This window comes from Arachis hypogaea, chromosome 15 (genome assembly GCF_003086295.3).
Source record: "Arachis hypogaea cultivar Tifrunner chromosome 15, arahy.Tifrunner.gnm2.J5K5, whole genome shotgun sequence".
NCBI classification, from domain to species: Eukaryota; Viridiplantae; Streptophyta; class Magnoliopsida; order Fabales; family Fabaceae; genus Arachis; species Arachis hypogaea.
In genome coordinates this window covers 114,224,812-114,246,842 of record NC_092050.1, presented here as the reverse complement: position 1 = coordinate 114,246,842, position 22,031 = coordinate 114,224,812, and the positions used below count along the sequence as shown (strand labels likewise).

The 22,031-nt window shown below is 38.7% G+C and overlaps 3 non-coding genes across 3 annotated transcripts; all 3 read left to right on the top strand.

Annotated features, from left to right (window-relative positions):
- Positions 1-1,839: 1,839 nt before the first annotated feature.
- On the top strand, positions 1,840-1,943 carry LOC112753689 (small nucleolar RNA R71). Its single transcript, XR_003178062.1, has one exon. It is a non-coding gene; the product is annotated as a small nucleolar RNA R71 (small nucleolar RNA).
- A 5,052-nt stretch (positions 1,944-6,995) lies between these two features.
- LOC112753933 (small nucleolar RNA R71) lies at positions 6,996-7,104 on the top strand. Its single transcript, XR_003178293.1, has one exon. It is a non-coding gene; the product is annotated as a small nucleolar RNA R71 (small nucleolar RNA).
- Positions 7,105-11,567: 4,463 nt separating this feature from the next.
- Positions 11,568-11,671, top strand: LOC112752331 (small nucleolar RNA R71). Its single transcript, XR_003176773.1, has one exon. It is a non-coding gene; the product is annotated as a small nucleolar RNA R71 (small nucleolar RNA).
- The last annotated feature ends 10,360 nt before the right edge of the window (positions 11,672-22,031 follow it).

Genomic DNA, 22,031 nt, shown 5'->3' with positions numbered 1-22,031 from the left:
TTGAGCTCAGGTTTTGGTGCTTCCTTCTCTTCTTTCACTCTCTCTGGCATGCTTGGCATGGTTGTTTCAGCAGCCTTGATGTCACTAACTTCTATGTCCTTGGTGAACTCCTCCTCTGCCACTTCATTTGTTGTTTCCTCAAAGGTTTCTTGTACTGCAATGTCCACTACATCCACCCTCATGCATTCCCTTAGTGATTCTGATGGATAGCTCATTGCCTTGAATACGTTAAACACCAATTTCTCATCATGTAGTCTAAGAGTGAGTTCACCCTTTTGTACATCTATGATGGCTCCAGCAGTAGCCAAGAAGGGTCTTCCCAGAATTATTGAAGCTTTGGCTTCTTCCTCCATATCTAACACCACAAAATCAGCAGGAAATATAAAATCTCCCACTTTCACCAACAAATCCTCAACTATCCCATGAGGGAATTTAAAAGTTCGATCTGCCAATTGGAGGGCCATTCTTGTTGGTTTGGCTTCCTCAATCTTCATTCTTCTCATCATTGTTAGAGACATCAAATTGATACTGGCCCCTAAGTCACACAAGGCCTTCTCCACCATGACTTCTCCTATGATGCAGGGGATTTGGAAACTGCCTGGATCCTTCAATTTCTGAGGCAATTTGTGCTGAATGATGGCACTGCATTCTTCAGTTAACAACACAGTTTCCTCATTTCTCCAGCTTCTCTTCTTGGTCATTAATTCCTTTAAGAATTTTGCATAGAGTGGCATTTGCTCTATTGCCTCAGCAAACAGAATGTTGATTTGAAGCTTCTTGAAAATCTCCAAGAATCTGGAGAATTGGCCATCCTTTTCACTTTTCATCAAACGTTGAGGATATGGTGCTTTAGGTGTATAAGGCTTCAGGACCTCTTTTTCTTTTTCTTTTGTTGCAGACGGTGTAAAAGATTGCCCTTGTTCCTTGTCTCTCACATTTTCCTTTGCTTCATCCTCTGTGGTTTCCTTTGAGATCTCCTTTAGATTCTTTCCACTTCTGAGGGTTATGGCTTTACATTCTTCCCTTGCAATAGTCTTGGCAGCATGAGAAACGCTTGGCCCAGGGGTTTGCTTAGACAAATACACTATTTGATTTTCTAGCTTCTGGATGGCAGCTCCTTGGTTTTGCAGGTTAGAATTTACTTCTTCCTTAAAGGCTTTTAATTCGGTTATGTCTTGACTCATGGTTGCAAGCATTCCTTCTATCCTGTTTAATTGATCTTGAAATTGTTGGTTCGGATTAGGTTGGGTAGGTTGATTATTTTGGCCATGATATGATGGTTGAGAGTAAGTGTTTTGTGTGGCTTGGTATGATCTTTGGTTGGAGTTTTGGTATGTGGAATTGTTGTGTTGGTTGTGGTTGTAAGGTTTGTGGTTTTGTGGTTGGGTTTGTTGGTTCCCCCACCCAAAGTTTGGGTGGTTTTTCCATCCTGGGTTGTAAGTGTTGGAATGTGGATCATAGGATTGCCTTTGTTGGTTTCCCACATAGTTGGCCTCTTCCCAATCACCTCCTTCAGTGCTTACTTCCTCTTGATCTTGTGTGTGTATTGCGGCCACTTGCTTTGTTTCTAATTTCCTGGTGAGCTCTGCTAGTTGCTTGGCAAACACCTTGTTTTGGGCTAAAATTGTATCAACATGGTTCAGCTCCATGACTCCCTTATTGTTGTGTCTCTCTGAAGCATAGTAGTACTCATTCTCAGCCACTGTCTCAATCACTTCAATGGCTTCTTCCACAGTCTTTTTCTTGTTCAGTGAACCTCCTGATGAATGATCTACAGCCTTCCTTGATTCATAAGAAAGTCCATCATAGAAAATATGCAATTGCACCCAGTCATGGAACATGTCTGGTGGGCATTTCCTTGTCAAATCCTTGAATCTCTCCCATGCCTCGTAGAGAGTTTCACCATCTTGTTGTCTAAACGTCTGAACCTCAGATCGAAGCCTATTGACCTTTTGTGGGGGGTAGAAACGTGCCAGAAACTTGCTTTCCACCTCATCCCAGGTTGTTAGGCTCCCCCTTGGGAATGATTCCAGCCACTTAGCTGCCTTGTCCCTAAGTGAAAATGGGAACAAGAGCAGTTTATAGGTATCTTCCTGGACTCCATTGGACTTCACAGTGTCGCAAATTCTCAGGAATTTTGTGAGATGTTGGTTTGGATCTTCATTAGCACTCCCACCAAATGAACAATGATTCTCCACAAGTGATAGTAGCTGTGGTTTGAGTTCAAAATTGTTGGCCTGAATGGGTGGTTTCTGAATGCTGCTACCACAATTCCTAGAGGTTGGGTTTATGTATGAACCAAGAACCCTCCTCTCGGGAATGGCATTGTTTCCATCAGCTCTCTCATGGTTGTGAACTTCTCTATCCATGTTGAGATCTAGAGCTTCTTCAAAATTGTCCTCAGATTCTCCTTCAGATTCTTCTTCTCCCAGTACTCTCTTCCCTCTTGCTTCCCTTCTAAGTCTATGAAGGGTCCTCTCTGGTTCGGTATATGGAGGAGTTGATGTCTCTCCTCTCCTACCTGTCATACAAGAACACAGCACATGCAACAAACAAGTGAAATACTCTTGGTTAATGGAAGAGTATGGTTAGAGTAGTTGAGGAATTAATTCAAATAGTTAGTGAGTCAGTGAGTTAGTTGCTTGAATTTAAAGGCATAAAGAAAGAAAGCATGTAACAGAGTGCAGAAATTAAAAATTCAACAAGTAACTTGAACTGAATTAACAAAGCAAGAAAAATGCTCAATCTAGTTAACTTCCAATTTGAGAATTGTCAATCAAAAACCAATCCCCGGCAACGGCGCCATAAACTTGATGCGCATAAACTTGTTATGCTACGATTTAGGAAATTGCACATCCGGCAAAATTCCTTCCGGCAAGTGCACCGGTTATCGTCAAGTAAAAACTCACAATAGAGTGAGGTCGAATCCCACAAGGATTGGTTGAGTGAGCAATTCGGATTAGAAGTATGTTCTAGTTGAGCGGAATCAAGATTTAGATGAGAATTGCAGAATGTAAAATTGCATGAATTAAAGAGCGAGAAGCTAAATTGCTGAAATTAAAAGGGATGGGGGTGATTGCATGAATTTAATTGCAGAATGTAAAGAGAAAGTGGTAAATCAGAAATGGGGAGTTCATTGGGTGTTAGGAGATATTGAGATCTCCGAATCAAAACAACTTTTATCCCTTCCTCAACCAATGCATTCATTGAATTTTGCTTGGCAATCTTATATGATTGGATCCCAATCCCTTGGCTCACCAATTCTCTCTAAAAACAAACAAATTCCCAATCCCTTGGTTTAAATGTTCATAAGAAGAGATGATGCTCGATCACTGATTATACCACACAGTTTCATGAACCACAATTTGGTAGGATTACATGTCACAATATCCATCCAAACCCCAATCCAATTCACTGTGAGAAAGCTTCTCTAGCATGAATCCTCCATTCCTTTCCCAAGGTTCCGAAGGATTCCAATTATGGGTAGTTTCTTTCCCAAGACAACTACCCAATGGAATTAGATCGAGAAGCTTTCTAACAAAATTCAAGAGAAAAGATTGAAGAAGAAGATAAAACTATTATTGATTCATTAAATTACAATAGAGCTCCCTAACCCAATGAAAGGGGTTTAGTGAGTCATAGCTCTGAATTCAATTACAAAACTAAAAGAAAATGATCCAAAGTTCTCTCCCGATGATCCTAACTAACTTAAATTCTATCCTATTTATACACTTTCTAAATTGAGCTTCTGTTGTGTTTCTTGGGCTTTGAGGCCTTTCCCTGATTTCCTTTTGCTTTGGGTTTATGGTCCATAATCCTGATGAGGCTGTGATCCAATTCTGTAACATTCATTGAGCAAACTTAGTGATAAACAAGTAATGACACAAGACTCAACAAATTAAAGCTCCAGACTCATCAATTCTTCAGGCCCAATCCCATAAACCATGATATTCAATTGGGTTTCATACCATAATACGTTTAAGTTAATGTTTGTGCTCAAATGCTAACTTAAACTTCAATATATTTGGCCCAGAAACCTCTTTCAAAAAGTGGCGTTTAAGTTGAAGTTTAAGTTTCAGTTTAAGGTTAAACTGAAACTTAAACGTGGAAATGGAAGAAAGCAACCCAGGAGTGTGAAATGTCGAACACGTTTAAGCTTCAGTTTAAGGTTGAACTGAAGCTTAAACGTGAAAATGAAGAAAGCAACCCTGGAGGAGCAATTGGGTCGAACACGTTTAAGCTTCAGTTTAAGGTTAAACTGAAGCTTAAACGTGGAAATGAAGAAAACAACCCTAGAGGGGAGAAATAGTCGAACACGTTTAAGCTTCAGTTTAAGGTTAAACTGAAGCTTAAACGTGGAAATGAAGAAAGCAACCCTGGAGGGGAGAAACAGTCGAACACATTTAAGCTCCAGTTTAAGGTTAAACTGGAGCTTAAACGTGGAAATGCTCCTGGTGCCTTTCTTACTTCTGGCGTTTAACCTCCAGTTTAATGTTAAACTGGAGGTTAAACATGGAAATGCTTATTTGGTGAGACTTTGTGTCGAACACGTTTAAGCTCCAGTTTAAGGTTAAACTGGAGCTTAAACGTGGAAATGCTCCCATGGTGAAATTCTCATTCTGGCGTTTAACTTCCAGTTTAAGGTTAAACTGGAGGTTAAACGCCAGTTCCAGCATTTCCTAGCCTTCATGATTCTGGCATTTAAGCTCCAGTTTAGGCTTAAACTGGAACTTAAACGCCATTTCCAGCTTTATATGGCTTGGTAGTTTAAGTTCCAGTTTAAGCTTAAACTGGAACTTAAACTCCACATGTGATATTCAAGCTTCCTTTATTGATTTTGTTGCTTCCTTGCCTAGCCTCTTCTTCCCTGAAATCATCCAAACAATTGCATCAAAGTCTTGCAAAATTTCATGAGAAATCTTCCATTCATAGCATTTAAGTAATATAACTAAAAACTCATGGAATTTGCATCAAAAATCATACTGTTTGGATGGTTCATTGCTTTGTTATTCATTTAACCATTCTTGGTTACTTTAAGCTCAAGAAAATGCATAAAAAAACTAAAACTAACAAAAAAAATGCTAGTGAAACTAGCCTAAGATGCCTTGGCATCACTCCTCCAAGGTGTGATTTTTCTTCTGCTGTTTTTGATTCCGTTTTCAATTTTTATATTTATTTTGTGACTCCACATGATCATGAACCTAAGAAAACATGAAAAACAATAAAAATAAGAATTAGATAAACATTGGGTTGCCTCCCAACAAGCGCTTCTTTAATGTCAATAGCTTGACAGTGGGCTCTCATGGAGCCTCACAGATGTGCAGAGCTTTGTTGAGACTCTTCAACACCAAACTTAGAGTTTGGATATGGGAGTTCAACACCAAACTTAGAGTTTGGTTGTGGCCTCCCAACACCAAACTTAGAGTTTGACTGTGGGGGCTCTGGTTGACTCTGCTTTGAGAGAAGCTTTTCAAGCTTCCTCTCCATGGTTGCAGAGGGAGATCCTTGAGTTTTAAACACAAGGGAGTCCTCATTCCATTGGAGGACTATTTCACCTCTGTCAACATCAATCACAGCTCTTGCTGTGGCCAGGAAAGGTCTTCCTAGGATGATGAATTCATCCTCTTCCTTTCCAGTATCGAGGACTATGAAATCAGTAGGTATGTAAAGGCCCTCAACCTTTACTAATACATCTTCTACTTGTCCATAAGCCTGTTTTCTTGAGCTGTCTGCCATCTCTAGTGAGATTTTAGCAGCTTGCACCCCACAAATTCCCAGTTTCTCTATTACAGCGAGGGGCATGAGGTTTATTCCTGAACCAAGGTCACATAGAGCCTTAAAGATCATGGTGCCTATGGTACAGGGTATTATGAACATTCCAGGATCCTGTCTCTTCTGAGGCAATGTCAGTTGATCCAGATCACTTAGTTCATTGATGAACAAGGGAGGTTCAACTTCCCAAGTATCAATGCCAAATAATTTGGCATTCAGCTTCATGATTGCACCAAGAAACTTGGCAGTTTGCTCTTCAGTGACATCCTTATTCTCTTCAGAAGAGGAATACTCATCAGAGCTCATGAAGGGCATAAGGAGGTTCAATGGAATCTCTATGGTCTCTAGATGAGCCTCAGAGTCCTTTGGTTCCTCAGAGGGAAGCTCCTTATTGATCACTGGACGTCCCAGGAGGTCCTCCTCCTTGGGATTCACGTCCTCTCCTCTCCTCAGAGGTTCGGCCATGGCGCTTATGTCAATGGCCTTGCACTCTCCTTTTGGGTTCTCTTCTGTATTGCTTGGGAGAGTACTAGGAGGGATTTCAGTGATCCTTTTACTCAGCTGGCCCACTTGTGCTTCCAGATTTCTAATGGAAGACCTTGTTTCATTCATGAAACTTACAGTGGCCTTAGATAGATCAGAGACTAGATTTGCTAAATTAGAAGCATTTTGTTCAGAGTTCTCTGTCTGTTGCTGAGTTGATGATGGAAAAGGCTTGCTATTGCTAAACCAATTTCTTCCACCATTATTAAAGCCTTGTTGAGGCTTTTGATCGTTCGATGAGAAATTTGGATGATTTCTCCATGTTGAGTTATAGGTGTTTCCATAAGGTTCACCTAAGTAATTTACCTCTGCTATTGCAGGGTTCTCAGGATCATAAGCTTCTTCTTCAGAAGAAGCCTCTTGAGTACTGTTGGATGCAGCTTGCATTCCATGCAGACTCTGAGAGATCATATTGACTTGCTGAGTCAATATTTTATTCTGAGCCAATATGGCATTCAGAGTATCAACCTCAAGAACTCCCTTCTTCATAGGCGTCCCATTACTCACAAGATTCCTTTCAGAAGTGTACATGAACTGGTTATTAACAACCATGTCAATGAGTTCTTGAGCTTCTGCAGGCGTTTTCTTTAGGTGAATGGATCCACCTGCAGAGGTGTCCAGTGACATCTTTGATAGCTCAGATAAACCATCATAGAATATATCCAGGATGGTCCATTCTGAAACCATGTCAGAAGGACACTTTTTGGTCAACTGTTTGTATCTTTCCCAAGCTTCATAGAGGGATTCACCTTCTTTCTGTCTGAAGGTTTGAACATCAGATCTAAGCTTGCTCAGCTTTTGAGGAGGAAAGTACTTGGCTAAGAAAGCCGTGACCAGCTTATCCCAAGAGTTCAGGCTGTCTTTGGGTTGAGAATCCAACCATAATCTAGCTCTGTCTCTTACAGCAAAAGGGAAAAGCATGAGCCTGTAGACTTCAGGATCTACTCCATTAGTCTTAACAGTATCACATATCTGCAAGAATTCAGTTAAGAACTGGAAAGGATCTTCAGATGGAAGTCCATGAAACTTGCAGTTCTGCTGCATTAGAGAAACTAATTGAGGTTTCAGCTCAAAGTTGTTTGCTCCAATGGCAGGAATGGAGATGCTTCTTCCATGTAAATTGGAATTAGGTGCAGTAAAGTCACCAAGCATCTTCCTTACATTATCATTATTTTCGGCTGCCATCTCCTCTGCCTGTTCGAAAATTTCTGAAAGGTTATCTCTGGATTGTTGTATTTTAGCTTCTCTTAATTTTCTCTTCAGAGTCCTTTCAGGTTCTGGATCTACTTCCACAAGAATGTTCTTGTCCTTGCTCCTGCTCATATGACAAAGAAGAAGGCACAGAAAAATAATAATAATAATAGAGATCCTTTATACCACAGTATAGAGATCCCTTTGTGAGTGGAAGAAAAGAGGGGGAGACAAAGAATGTGATGTAAAGGAAGAAACACAACTGTACGGATGGAAGAGATATGAGATGAGATGTTAGGATATGAATGAATAAATAGAATAGGATGGGGGAGGGATAATTTTCGAAAATTATTTTGAAAAAGAGTTAGTGATTTTTGAAAAATGGTTTTTGAAAAAATGTTAGTAATTTTCGAAAATTTTTGAAATAAAAAATAAAAGATAAAAATATTTAGTTAATTAAAAAGAAATTTTTGAAAAAGAGGGAAGATATTTTCGAAAATTAGAGAGAGAGAGAGTTAGTTAGGTAGTTTTGAAAAAGTTAAGAAACAACCAAAAAGTTAGTTAGTTAGTTGAAACAAATTTGAAAAGATAAGAAGTTAGGAAGTTAGAAAAGATATTTTGAAAAGATATTTTTGAAAAAGATAAGATAAGAAGATATTTTTGAAAAGATATGATAGAAATTGTTTTTGAAAAAGATTTGATTTTTTTTTAAAATCACAATTAATGACTTGATTCACAAGAAATCACAAGATATGATTCTAGAACTTAAAGTTTGAATCTTTCTTAACAAGTAAGTAACAAACTTGAAATTTTTGAATCAAAACATTAATTATTTATGTTATTTTCGAAAATTTAATACAAAAATAAGAAAAAGATTTTTGAAAAATATTTTTGGAATTTTCGAAAATAACTAAGAATTTTGAAAAAGATTTGATTTTTGAAAAAGATTTTGAAAAAGATAAGATTTTCAAATTGAAAATTTGGTTTGACTCATGAGAAACAATTTGATTTTTAAAAATTTTTGAAAAAGTCAACTCAAATTTTCGAATTTGATGAGAGAAAAAGGGAAAGATATTTTTTTGAATTTTTTATTTTTTTATGAAAAACATGAAAATTATGCAATGCATGAAATTTTTAGATCAAAACAATGAATGCATGCAAGAATGCTATGAATGTCAAGATGAACACCAAGAACACTTTGAATGTCAAGATGAACATCATAGACACAATTTTGAAAAATTTTTAATGCAAAGAAAACAAGCAAGACACCAAACTTAGAATTCTTTAATGCTTAGGCACTAAGAATTCAAGAATGCATATGATAAACATGAAAAGACACATAACAAAAAATCATCAAGATCATACAAGAAGACTTACCAAGAACAACTTGAAGATCATGAAGAACACTATGAATGCATGATATTTTCGAAAAATGCAAGATGCATATGCAAGTGACACCAAACTTATAATGTGACTCAAGACTCAAACAAGTAACAGAAAATATTTTTGATTTTTATGCTTTTCTAATTTTTTTGGATTTTTATTTTATATTTTTTTCGAAAATTATATGAAAAAGAAAAATAAGGATTCCAAAATTTTTAATATGAATTCCAGGAATCTTGCATTCTTAGTCTAAAGCTTCAGTCCAGGAATTAGACATGGCTCACTAGCCAGCCAAGCTTTCAAAGAAAGCTCCGGTCCAAAACACTAGACATGGCCAATGGCCAGCCAAGCTTCAGCATTTAACATCAGAGTATATTGATCTTGATAGCAAATTGCTGCTCATCATTTACCAAGTATGTAACTTACCTCTGATAGTTTGGAAGCCTCAGTCCAAAAGAATTTAGACATGGCTTTACAGCCAGCCAGGCTTCACATGCTTCATGAAACACTAGAATTCATTCTTAAAAATCTTGAATAAAAATAATATTTTTGAAAACATTTTTTTTTTCGAAAACAATTGAGAAAATTTTAGAAATATTTTTGAAAAATTTTTGAAAATAAAATAAAAAGAAAATTACCTAATCTGAGCAACAAGATGAACCGTCAGTTGTCCAAACTCAAACAATCCCCGGCAATGGCGCCAAAAACTTGGTGCTGTTGCCGGATCAAAAGGGAATCTGGCACTGATGTTACCGGACCAAAAGCTTGCCGAAAACTCAAACAATCCCCGGCAACGGCGCCAAAAACTTGTTGCACGAAATTGTGATGACCAGGCTCAAACAATCCCTGGCAACGTGAGCAACTTGGTGCTCTGATCTCAATACATAATTGTCACAACTTCGATACAACTAACCAGCAAGTGCACTGGGTCGTCCAAGTAATACCTTACGTGAGTAAGGGTCGAATCCCACGGAGATTGTTGGTATGAAGCAAGCTATGGTCACCTTGTAAATCTCAGTCAGGCAGATATAAAGTGATAATGGTGTTTTTGAATATTATATAATAAAATAGGGATAGAGATACTTATGTAAATCATTGGTAGGAATTTCAGATAAGCGAATGGAGGTACTTTTCGTTCCTCTGAACCTCTGCTTTCCTGCTATCTTCATCCAATTAGTCTTATTCCTTTCCATGGCTGGCTTTATGCAAGGGCATCACCGTTGTCAGTGGCTACATCCCCTCCTCTCAGTGAATAATATGCTCATGCACCCTGTCACGGCACGGCTATTCATCTGTCGGTTCTCGATCATGCTGGAATAGGATTCACCCTCCTTTTGCGTCTGTCACTAACGCCCAGCACTCGCGAGTTTGAAGCTCGTCACAGTCATTCAATCATTGAATCCTACTCGGAATACCACAGACAAGGTTTAGACTTTCCAGATTCTCTTGAATGCCGCCATCATTCTAGCTTAAGCCCCGAAGATTCTGGTTAGGAGATCTAAGAGATACTCATTCTAGCTTAATTCATGTAGAACAGAAGTGTTTGTCAGGCACGCGTTCATAAGGGAGAAGGATGATGAGCGTCACACATAATCATCATCTTCATCACGTTCTTGGGTGCGAATGGATATCTTAGAAGAGAAATAAGAAGAATTGAATAGAAAACAGTAGTACTTTGCATTAATCTTTGAGGAACAGCAGAGCTCCACACCTTAATCTATGGAGTGTAGAAACTCTACCGTATGAAAATACATAAGTGAAGGTCCAGGCATGGCCGAGATGGCCAGCCCCCTAAACGTGATCACAGGATCAAAATACAATCCAGAATCCAAAGATGGTCAAAAAGACGTCTAATACAATAGTAAGAGGTCCTATTTATAATAAACTAGTCACTAGGGTTTACATGAGTAAGTAATTGATGCATAAATCCACTTCCGGGGCCCACTTGGTGTGTGTTTGGGCTGAGCTTAAGTGTAGCACGTGCAGAGGTCATTTGTGGAGTTGAACGCCAGTTTCTGTGCCAGTTTGGGCGTTGAACTCTGGTTTTGGATCCTTTTCTGGCGCTGGACGCCAGATTTGGGCAGAAGGCTGGCGTTGAACGCCAGTTTACGTCGTCAATTCTTGGCCAAAGTATGGACTATTATATATTTCTGGAAAGCCCTGGATGTCTACTTTCCAACGCAATTAGAAGCGCGCCATTTCGAGTTCTGTAGCTCCAGAAAATCCACTTTGAGTGCAGGGAGGTCAGAATCCAACAGCATCAGCAGTCCTTTTTCAACCTCTAAATCTGATTTCTGCTCAAGTCCCTCAATTTCAACCAGAAAATACCTGAAATCACAGAAAAACACACAAACTCATAGTAAAGTCCAGAAATGTGAATTTAACATAAAAACTTATGAAAACATCCCTAAAAGTAACTAGATCCTACTAAAAACATACTAAAAACAATGCCAAAAAGCATATAAATTATCCGCTCATCAATAGGCGTCCCATTACTCACAGGATTCCTTTCAGAAGTGTACATGAACTGGTTATTAGCAACCATGTCAATGTGTTCTTGAGCTTCTGCAGGCATTTTCTTTAGGTGAATGGATCCACCTGCAGAAGTGTCCAGTTACATCTTTGATAGCTCAGATAAACCATCATAGAATATATCCAGCATGGTCCATTCTGAGAGCATGTCAGAAGGACACTTTTTGGTCAACTGCTTGTATCTTTCCCAAGCTTCATAGAGGGATTCACCTTCTTTCTGTCTGAAGGTTTGAACATCAGCTCTAAGCTTGCTCAGCTTTTGAGAAGGAAAGTACTTGGCTAAGAAAGCCGTGACCAGCTTATCCCAAGAGTTCAGGCTGTCTTTGGGTTGAGAATCCAACCATAATCTAGCTCTGTCTCTTACAGCAAAAGGGAAAAGCATGAGCCTGTAGACTTCAGGATCTACTCCATTAGTCTTAACAGTATCACATATCTGCAAGAATTCAGTTAAGAACTGAAAAGGATCTTCAGATGGAAGTCCATGAAACTTGCAGTTCTGCTGCATCAGAGAAATTAATTGAGGTTTCAGCTCAAAGTTGTTTGCTCCAATGGCAGGAATGGAGATGCTTCTTCCATGTAAATTAGAATTAGGTGCAGTAAAGTCACCAAGCATCTTCCTTACATTATTATTATTTTCGGCTGCCATCTCCTCTGCCTGTTCGAAAATTTCTGAAAGGTTATCTCTGGATTGTTGTATTTTAGCTTCTCTTAGTTTCCTTTTTAGAGTCCTTTCAGGTTCTGGATCTGCTTCCACAAGAATGTTCTTATCCTTGCTCCTGCTCATATGACAAAGAAGAGGGCACAGAAAAATAATAATGGAAATCCTTTATACCACAGTATAGGGATTCCTTTGTGAGTGAAAGAAAAGATGGGGACAAAGAGTGTGATGTAAAGAAAGAAACACAACTGTGAGGATGGCAGAGGTGTGAGATGAGATGTTAGGATATGAATGAATAAATAGAATGAGATGGGAGAGGGAGAATTTTCGAAAATATTTTTGAAAACGAGTTAGTGATTTTCGAAAATGGTTTTCGAAAAAAATGTTAGTAATTTTCGAAAATTTTTTTTGAAATTAAAAATAAAAATAAGAATAATTAGTTAATTAAAAAGAAATTTTTGAAAAAGAGGGAAGATATTTTCGAAAATTAGAGAGAGAGAGTTAGTTAGGTAGTTTTGAAAAAGTTAAGAAACAAACAAAAAGTTAGTTAGTTAGTTGAAACAAATTTTGAAAAGATAAGAAGTTAGGAAGTTAGAAAAGATATTTTGAAAAGATATTTTTGAAAGAGATAAGATAAGAAGATATTTTAGAAACTAATTTTGAAAAAGATTTGATTTTTAAAATCTCAATTAATGACTTGATTCACAAGAAATCACAAGATATGATTCTAGAATTTAAAGTTTGAATCTTTCTTAACAAGTAAGTAACAAACTTCAAATTTTTGAATCAAAACATTAATTTGATTATGTTATTTTCGAAAATTTGATTTAAAAATAAGAAAAAGATTTTTGAAAAAGATTTTTCGAATTTTCGAAAATAACTAAGAATTTTGAAAAAGATTTGATTTTTGAAAAAGATTTTGAAAAAGATAAGATTTTCAAATTGAAAATTTGATTTGACTCATGAGAAACAATTTGATTTTTAAAACTTTTGAAAAAGTCAACTCAAATTTTCGAATTTGATGAGAGAAAAAAAGGGAAAGATATTTTTTTATTTTTGAATTTTTATGATGAGAGAGAAAAAACAACAAAAAGACTCAATGCATGAAAATTTTGAATCAAAACAATGAATGCATGTATGAATGATATGAATGTCAAGATGAACACCAAGAACACTTTGAATGTCAAGATGAACATCATAGACACATTTTTGAAAAATTTTTAATGCAAAGAAAACATGTAAGACACCAAACTTAGAATTCTTTAATGCTTAGGCACTAAGAATTCAAGAATGCATATGATAAACATGAAAAGACACAAAACAAAAAATCATCAAGATCAAACAAGAAGACTTACCAAGAACAACTTGAAGATCATGAAGAACACTATGAATGCATGAAATTTTCGAAAAATGCAAGATGCATATGCAAGTGACACCAAACTTATAACATGACTCAAGACTCAAACAAGAAACAGAAAAATATTTTTGATTTTTATGATTTTCTAATTTTTTTGGATTTTTTTCGAAAATTATATGAAAAAGAAAAATAAGGATTCCAAAATTTTTAACATGAATTCCATGAATCTTGCATTGTTAGTCTAAAGCTTCAGTCCAGGAATTAGACATGGCTCACTAGCCAGCCAAGCTTTCAATGAAGGCTTCAGTCCAAAACACTAGACATGGCCAATGGCCAGCCAAGCTTCAGCATTTAACACCAGAGTATATTGCTCTTGATAACAAATTGCAAGCCTCAGTCCAAATAAATTTAGACATGGCTTTACAGCCAGCTAGGCTTCACATGCTTCATGAAACACTAGAATTCATTCTTAAAAATTTTGAATAAAAATTTTTTTGAAAACATTTTTTATTTTTTTCGAAAACAGATGAGAAAATTTTTGAAATATTTTTGAAAATTTTTTGAAAAGAAAACAAAAAGAAAATTACCTAATCTGAGCAACAAGATGAACCGTTAGTTGTCCAAACTCAAACAATCCCCGGCAACGGCGCCAAAAACTTAGTGCACGAAATTGTGATGTCCAGGCTCGAACAATCCCTGGCAACGTGAGCAACTTGGTACGCGTAATCGTGATTACACTTTAATTATGTAAAATTCATGGCTCTTTCTTTCCCTGGCAATGGCGCCAAGAACATGGTGCCAATACCATTGTTCACAACTTCGATACAACTAACCAGCAAGTGCACTGGGTCGTCCAAGTAATACCTTACGTGAGTAAGGGTCGAATCCCACGAAGATTGTTGGTATGAAGCAAACTATGGTCACCTTGCAAATCTCAGTCAGGCAGATATAAATTGATAATGATGTTTTCGAATAATAAATAATAGAATAGGGATAGAGGTACTTATGTAAATCATTGGTAGGAATTTCAGATAAGCGAATGGAGATGCTTTTCGTTCCTCTGAACCTCTGCTTTCCTGCTATCTTCATCCAATCAGTCTTACTCCTTTCCATGGCTGGCTGTATGTGATACATCACCACTGTCAATGGCTACTTTCGGTCATCTCTCGGGAAAATGATCCAATGCCCTGTCACGGCACGGCTAATCGTCTGGAGGCATCACCCTTGCCAATGGCTTCATCTTATCCTCTCAGTGAATAATATGCTCACGCACCCTGTCACGGCACGGCTATTCATCTGTCGGTTCTCGATCATGCTGGAATAGGATTTACTATCCTTTTGCGTCTGTCACTAACGCCCTGCAATCGCGAATTAGGAGCTCGTCACAGTCATTCAATCATTGAATCCTACTCGGAATACCACAGACAAGGTTTAGACCTTCCGGATTCTCTTGAATGCCGCCATCATTCTAGCTTACACCACGAAGATTCTAGTTAGGAGATCTAAGAGATATTCATTCTAGCTTATTTCATGTAGAACGGAAGTGTTTGTCAGGCACGTGTTCATAGGGGAGAATGGTGATGAGCGTCACACATAATCATCACCTTCATCACGTTCTTGGGTGCGAATGGATATCTTAGAAGCAAAATAAGATGAATTGAATAGAAAATAGTAGTACTTTGCATTAATCTTTGAGGAACAGCAGAGCTCCACACCTTAATCTATGGAGTGTAGAAACTCTACCGTTGAAAATACATAAGTAAAAGGTCCAGGCATGGCCGAGATGGCCAGCCCCCTAAAACGTGATCAATAGTCTCCTACGATGAACAATGAATTAAAACTGAGACCAAAGATACCTAATACAATAGTAAAAGGTCCTATTTATAATAAACTAGCTACTAGGGTTTACAGAAGTAAGTAATTGATGCATAAATCCACTTCCGGGGCCCACTTGGTGTGTGCTTGGGCTGGGCTTTGAGTGTTACACGTGTAGAGGTCCTCCTTGGAGTTGAACGTCAGCTTTTGTGCCAGTTTGGGCGTTCAACTCTGGTTTTGGCTCCTTTTCTGGCGCTGGACGCTAGAATTGGGCAGAGAACTGGCGTTGAACACCAGTTTACGTCGTCTATTCTTGGCCAAAGTATAGACTATTATAGATTTCTGGAAAGCCCTGGATGTCTACTTTCCAACGCAATTGGAAGCGCGCCGAGTTCTGTAGCTCTAGAAAATCTACTTTGAGTGCAGGGGGGTCAGAATCCAACAGCATCAGCAGTCCTTTTTCAGCCTGAATCAGATTTTTGCTCAGCTCCCTCAATTTCAGCCAGAAAAATACCTGAAATTACAGAAAAACACAAAACTCATAGTAAAGTCCAGAAATATGAATTTTTCCTAAAAACTAATGAAAATAGACTAAAAACTAACTAAAACATACTCAAAACTATATGAAATTAACTCCAAAAAGCGTATAAAATATCCGCTCATCACAACACCAAACTTAAACTGTTGCTTGTTCTCAAGCAACTAGACAAATAAAATAGAAGACTAATAGGTTGAGAAGCAATAATATCTCAGAGTTTTTGATTGAAGCTCAAATTCTAATTAGATGAGCGGGACTAGTAGCTTTTTGCTTCTGAACAGTTTTGGCATCTCAATTTATCCATTGAAGCTCAGAGTGATTGGCATCTATAGGAACTCAGAATTCAGATAGTGTTTTTGATTCTCTTAGTTCAGCGTGATGATTCTTGAACACAACTTCTTTAGGAGTCTTGGCTGTGGCCCTAAGCACTTTGTTTTCCAGTATTACCACTGGATACATAAATGCCACAGACACATAATTGGGTGAACCTTTTCAGATTGTGACTCAGCTTAGCTCAAGTCCCCAGTTAGAGGTGTCCAGGGTTCTTAAGCACACTCTTCTTTTCGCTTGGACCTTGACTTTAACCGCTCAGTCTCAAGTTTTCACTTGACACCTTCACGCCACAAGCACATGGTTAGGGACAGCTTGGTTTAGCCGCTTAGGCCAGGATTTTATTCCTTCGTGGCCCTCCTATCCACTGATGCTCAAAGCATTGGGATCCTTTTCATTACCCTTGCCTTTTGGTTTTAAGGGCTATTGGCTCTTTGCTCTTGCCTCTTGGTTTTAAGAGTTTTTGGCTTTTTCTGCTTGCTTTTTCTTTTTCTTTCTATATTTTTTTTCGCTTTTTTTTTGTTTTCTGCAAGCTTTGTTCTTTGCTGCTTTTTCTTGCTCCAAGAATCATTTTTATGATTTTTCAGATTATCAATAACATGTCTCATGTTCATCATTCTTTCAAGAGCCAACATATTTAACAGTCTTAAGCAACAAATTCAAAAGACATATGCACTGTTCAAGCATTCATTCAGAAGACAGAAAGCATTGCCACCACATTTAACTAATTAGAATTTCTCTTATTAAAACTCGAAATTTTATTGCCTCTTATTCAAAAGATCTACTACTTTATTCATGTTTGCTGATGATGAGAAAAATAAACTATAGCTTAATTGGAGATAAAATCAAAATAGATACTAATTACTACTATATGACTCCTAAGGTAAACTTCTATAAGGACACTGTCACAGAGTTAAGGCAGAAATTGGAAATTAACAACCTTTATTCTGGGGGAATGGGGGTTCCTCTGATCCTTGGGGTGCTTGGTCCTACAAGAGAAGACTTTTGGCGCTTCAATTCTCTTAAGTCACGCCCTTGCTCCTCTTGTTCTTTAAACATATAGGTCAGCATTTGACTGTGTTCCTTCTGTTCTTTTATTATTTGCTCCATAGCTTCCCGTATCTTGGTAACAGACGTCTCAATATACTCCCAGTATTCAGCTTGAGGGATCTCTGGGAGGAATTCCTGTGCTCTCTTTTTGATGGGATCCTCCTGTGCTTGTTGTTTTTCCATTGATGCTTTGGTGATTGGCTTTTCAATTAGGATATACTCAGTTATTCCCATCCTTACTCCAGTGTCCTTGCAGAGCAGAGAAATCACGTTTGGATAAGCCAACCTGGCCTCTTTTGAATTTTTGTTAGCAATCTTGTAGAGTTCAGTTGAAATCAGCTGATGAACCTCCACTTCCTTTTCCATCATGATGCAATGGATCATCACTGCTCTTTTAACTGTGACTTCAGAACGGTTTCTAGTAGGCAACAGAGAACGCCCAATGAAGTCCAGCCATCCTCTGGCGACTGGTTTGAGATCCTCTCTCTTGAGTTGATTTGGGACACCCTTTGTATTGGTGGTCCACCTGGCTCCAGGGATACATATGTCCTCTAGAATCTTATCCAGGTCAATGTCTGCTCTCATCATCCTCCTGTTGAAGGAGTCTGGATCATCCTTTAGCTGAGGTAGCTTTAAGATCTCTCTGATCTTGTCAGGGGTGGTATGAACAATCTTCCCTCTGACCATGGTCCGAAATTCATAGAAGGCAGTTCCAGATAGTTTTTGCTTGTCAGTCTGCCACATATTAGCATAGAACTCCTGGACCATGTTCCTTCCCACTTTCGTTTCAGGATTAGCTAGGACTTCCCAGTTCCTGATTCGAATTTGCTCCTGGATCTCCGGATATTCATCTTCTTTTAGATCGAATCTAACTTCCGGGATCACTGATCTCAGACCCATTACTTTAAGATAATGGTCTGAATGTTCTTTAGATAAGAACTTCCCTTGATTCCAAAGTGGTTTTGGAACGCTCTCTTTCTTGCCTCTTGGAGTGGGTTGTTTTCCTTTAGGAGCCATGATCTTAGTGATCTCGGATAAACACACCAAACTTAGAGGTTTGCTATGCTTGTCCTCAAGCAAAAGAAAAGAAAGGAGAGGGATAGAAGGAGAGCTAGGTGCAATTGTTGATGGAGGAGGAGGGAGGCCGAACCCAAATATAAAAGGGATGGGGGGTGGTTTTTTCAAAAAATTGGAAAAGATAAGATAAGAAGATTAAGTTAAAAAAGATAAGATAGAAGATATAGTTTAATTTTGAAAAGATATGATAGATTTTTGAAAAAGATAAATCTGAATTTTGAAAAAGATAAATCTGAATTTTGAAAAAGATAATATGGAGATTTGAAAAAGATATCGATTAGTTGAAAAGATTTTTGAGTGAAAAAGATAGATTTGTTTTCAGAAAAGTTTTGAAAAGAGTTTGGATTGAATTTGGAAAGAGGGATTTTTAGAAATTAGGGTTCTTAACATGTTTATGTAAAAATCATGCATTGAAACATAAAATTTGAAATTAAAATGGAAATACGTGTGGAAAAATGAATTTGGCTCCTCCCTGCTGTCCTGGCGTTTGAACGCCCAAACACTGCCTTTTTTGGCCTTTCAGCGCCCAAATGCTGCTCTCCTGGGCGTTCAACGCCCAGCTGCTGCCATTACTGGCATTCAACGCCCAGTGGGTGCCCCTTTCTGGCGTTGAACGCCCAGCTGCTACCATCACTGGCGTTCAGCGCCCAGTGGATGCCCATTTTGGGCGTTGAACCCCCAAAATGCACTTTTACTGGCGTTTTCTTGCCAGTGAGATCTTTTTCTCTGTTTTGTGTGCCAAGGTCTTCTGTAAATGATTATTTACCTTGTTATCAATGAACTCTATATAAACAAATAAAAATAAAAATAGAAATAGGGCAAAAATTCTTAGAGGATTGTTGCCCCATGGCTGGGTTGCCTCCCAGCAAGCGCTTCTTTATTGTCTTTAGCTGGACCTTGCTGAGCTTTTAATCTAGCTTCAGCCTTGAGCATTCTTGCTCAATGTTGCCTTCAAGATAATGCTTGATTCTCTGTCCATTGACAATGAACTTCTTATCAGAATCAATATCTTGAAGCTCCACATAACCATATGGTGACACACTTGTAATCACGTATGGTCCCCTCCACCGGGATTTCAGTTTCCTGGGGAATAGCCTGAGTCTAGAGTTAAACAACAGGACCTTCTGTCCTAGTTCAAAATATCTAGATGACAGCTTTCTGTCATGCCATTTTTTTTTATTTTTCTTTATAAAGCTTCGCATTTTCGAAAGCTGTGAATCTGAATTCCTCTAGCTCATTTAGCTGGAGCAATCCTTTTTCTCCTGCTAATTTGGCATCAAAGTTTAGGAATCTGGTTGCCCAATAGGCCTTATGTTCCAGTTCCACGGGCAGGTGACATGCCTTACCATACACGAGTTGGTATGGAGATGTCCCTATGGGGGTCTTGAATGCTGTCTTGTAAGCCCACAGAGCATCATCCAGGCTCCGTGCCCAATCCTTTCTACGGGTGTTTACTGTCCGTTCCAGGATTCTCTTTAATTCTCTGTTAGAGACTTCAGCTTACCCATTGGTTTGTGGATGATATGGAGTGGCCACCTTGTGGCGAATTCCATACCGAACCATGGCAGAGTAAAGCTGTTTATTGCAGAAGTGAGTGCCCCCATCACTGATTAGTACTCTAGAGACACCAAACCTGCTAAAGATATGTTTCTGGAGGAACTTCAGCACTGTTTTAGTATCATTGGTGGGTGTGGCAATAGCCTCAACCCATTTTGATACATAGTCAACTGCCACCAGAATATAAGTGTTTGAGTATGATAGTGGGAAAGGTCCCATGAAGTCAATTCCCCATACGTCAAACAACTCAATTTCCAAGATTCCTTGTTGAGGCATGGCGTAACCATGAGGCAGGTTACCAGCTCTTTGGCAACTGTCACAATTACGTACAAACTCTCGGGAATCTTTATAGAGTGTGGGCCAATAGAAGCCACATTGGAGGACCTTGGTGGCTGTTCGCTCACCTCCAAAATGGCCTCCATATTGAGATCTGTGGCAATGCCACAAGATCCTCTGTGCTTCTTCTCTAGGCACACACCTACGGATAATTCCGTCTGCACATCTCTTAAAGAGATAAGGTTCATCCCACAAGTAGTACTTTGCATCAGTAATTAATTTCTTCTTTTGTATCCTGTTGTACTCCTTGGGTATGAACCTTGCAGCTTTATAGTTTGCAATATCGGCAAACCATGGTGCTTCCTGAATGGCGAATAAATGCTCATCAGGAAACGTCTCAGAGATCTCAAGAGAAGGGAGGGACGTCCCTTCCACTGGCTCTATTCGGGACAGATGATCAGCCACTTGGTTCTCTGTCCCTTTTCTGTCTCTTATTTTTATATCAAACTCTTGCAGAAGCAATACCCATCTGATGAGCCTGGGTTTTGAATCCTGCTTTGTGAGTAGATATTTAAGAGCAGCATGGTCAGTATACACAATCACTTTTGATCCTACTAAGTATGATCTGAACTTGTCAATGGCGTAAACCACTGCAAGTAGTTCTTTTTCTGTGGTTGTGTAATTTTTCTGGGCATCATTTAGAACGCGACTGGCATAATAAATGACATGCAGAAGCTTGTCATGCCTCTGTCCCAATACTGCACCAATGGCATGATCACTGGCATCACACATTAGCTCAAATGGTAATGTCCAGTCTGGTGCAGAAATGACTGGTGCTGTGACCAGCTTAGCTTTCAGCGTTTCAAACGCCTGCAGGCACTTTGTGTTAAACACAAATGGCGTGTCAGCAGCTAGCAGATTGCTTAGAGGTTTTGCGATTTTTGAAAAATCCTTTATAAACCTCCTATAGAATCCTGCATGCCCCAGAAAGCTTCTGATTGCCTTAACATTGGCAGGTGGTGGTAATTTTTCAATTACCTCTATTTTTGCTTGATCCACCTCTATTCCCTTGTTTGAGAATTATGAATCACACTTTTCACAACTCGTACCACTGACCAGCAAGTGCACTGGGTCGTCCAAGTAATACCTCACGTGAGTAAGGGTCGAATCCCACGGAGATTGTTGGTTTGAAGCAATCTATGGTTATCTTGTAAATCTTAGTCAGGAAGTCAATTATGTTTATCAGTTGAATTGCAAATAAACAATAGAGCATGGATTAAAGATTACTTGTTATGCAGTAATGGAGAATATGTTGGAGTTTTGGAGATGCTTTGTCTTCTGAATCTCTGCTTTCCTCTGTCTTCTTATTCACGCACGCACGTCCTCCTATGGCAAGCTATGTGTTGGTGGATCACCGTTGTCAATGGCTACCTTCCATCCTTCCAGTGAAAACTACGCTCACGCGCTCTGTCACAGCACGGCTAATCACCGGTTGGTTCTCGATCCGGTTGGAATAGGATTTACTATCCTTTTGCGTCTGTCACTAACGCCCAGCCTTCAGGAGTTTGAAGCTCGTCACAGTCATTCAATCCTTGAATCCTACTCGGAATACCAAAGACAAGGTTTAGACTTTCCGGATTCTCATGAATGCCGCCATCAGTTCTAGCTTATACCACGGAGATTCTGATTAAGGAATCTAAGAGATACTCATTCAATCGTATATAGAACGGAGGTGGTTGTCAGGCACACGTTCATGATTTGAGGAAGGTGATGAGTGTCACAGATCATCACCTCCATCACAGTTAAGTGCGAATGAACATCTTAGATAGGAACAAGCGTGTTTGAATGGAAAACAGGAATACTTGCATTAATTCATCGAGACACAGCAGAGCTCCTCACCCCCAACAATGGGGTTTAGAGACTCATGCCGTCAGAGAATACAAAGTTTAGAT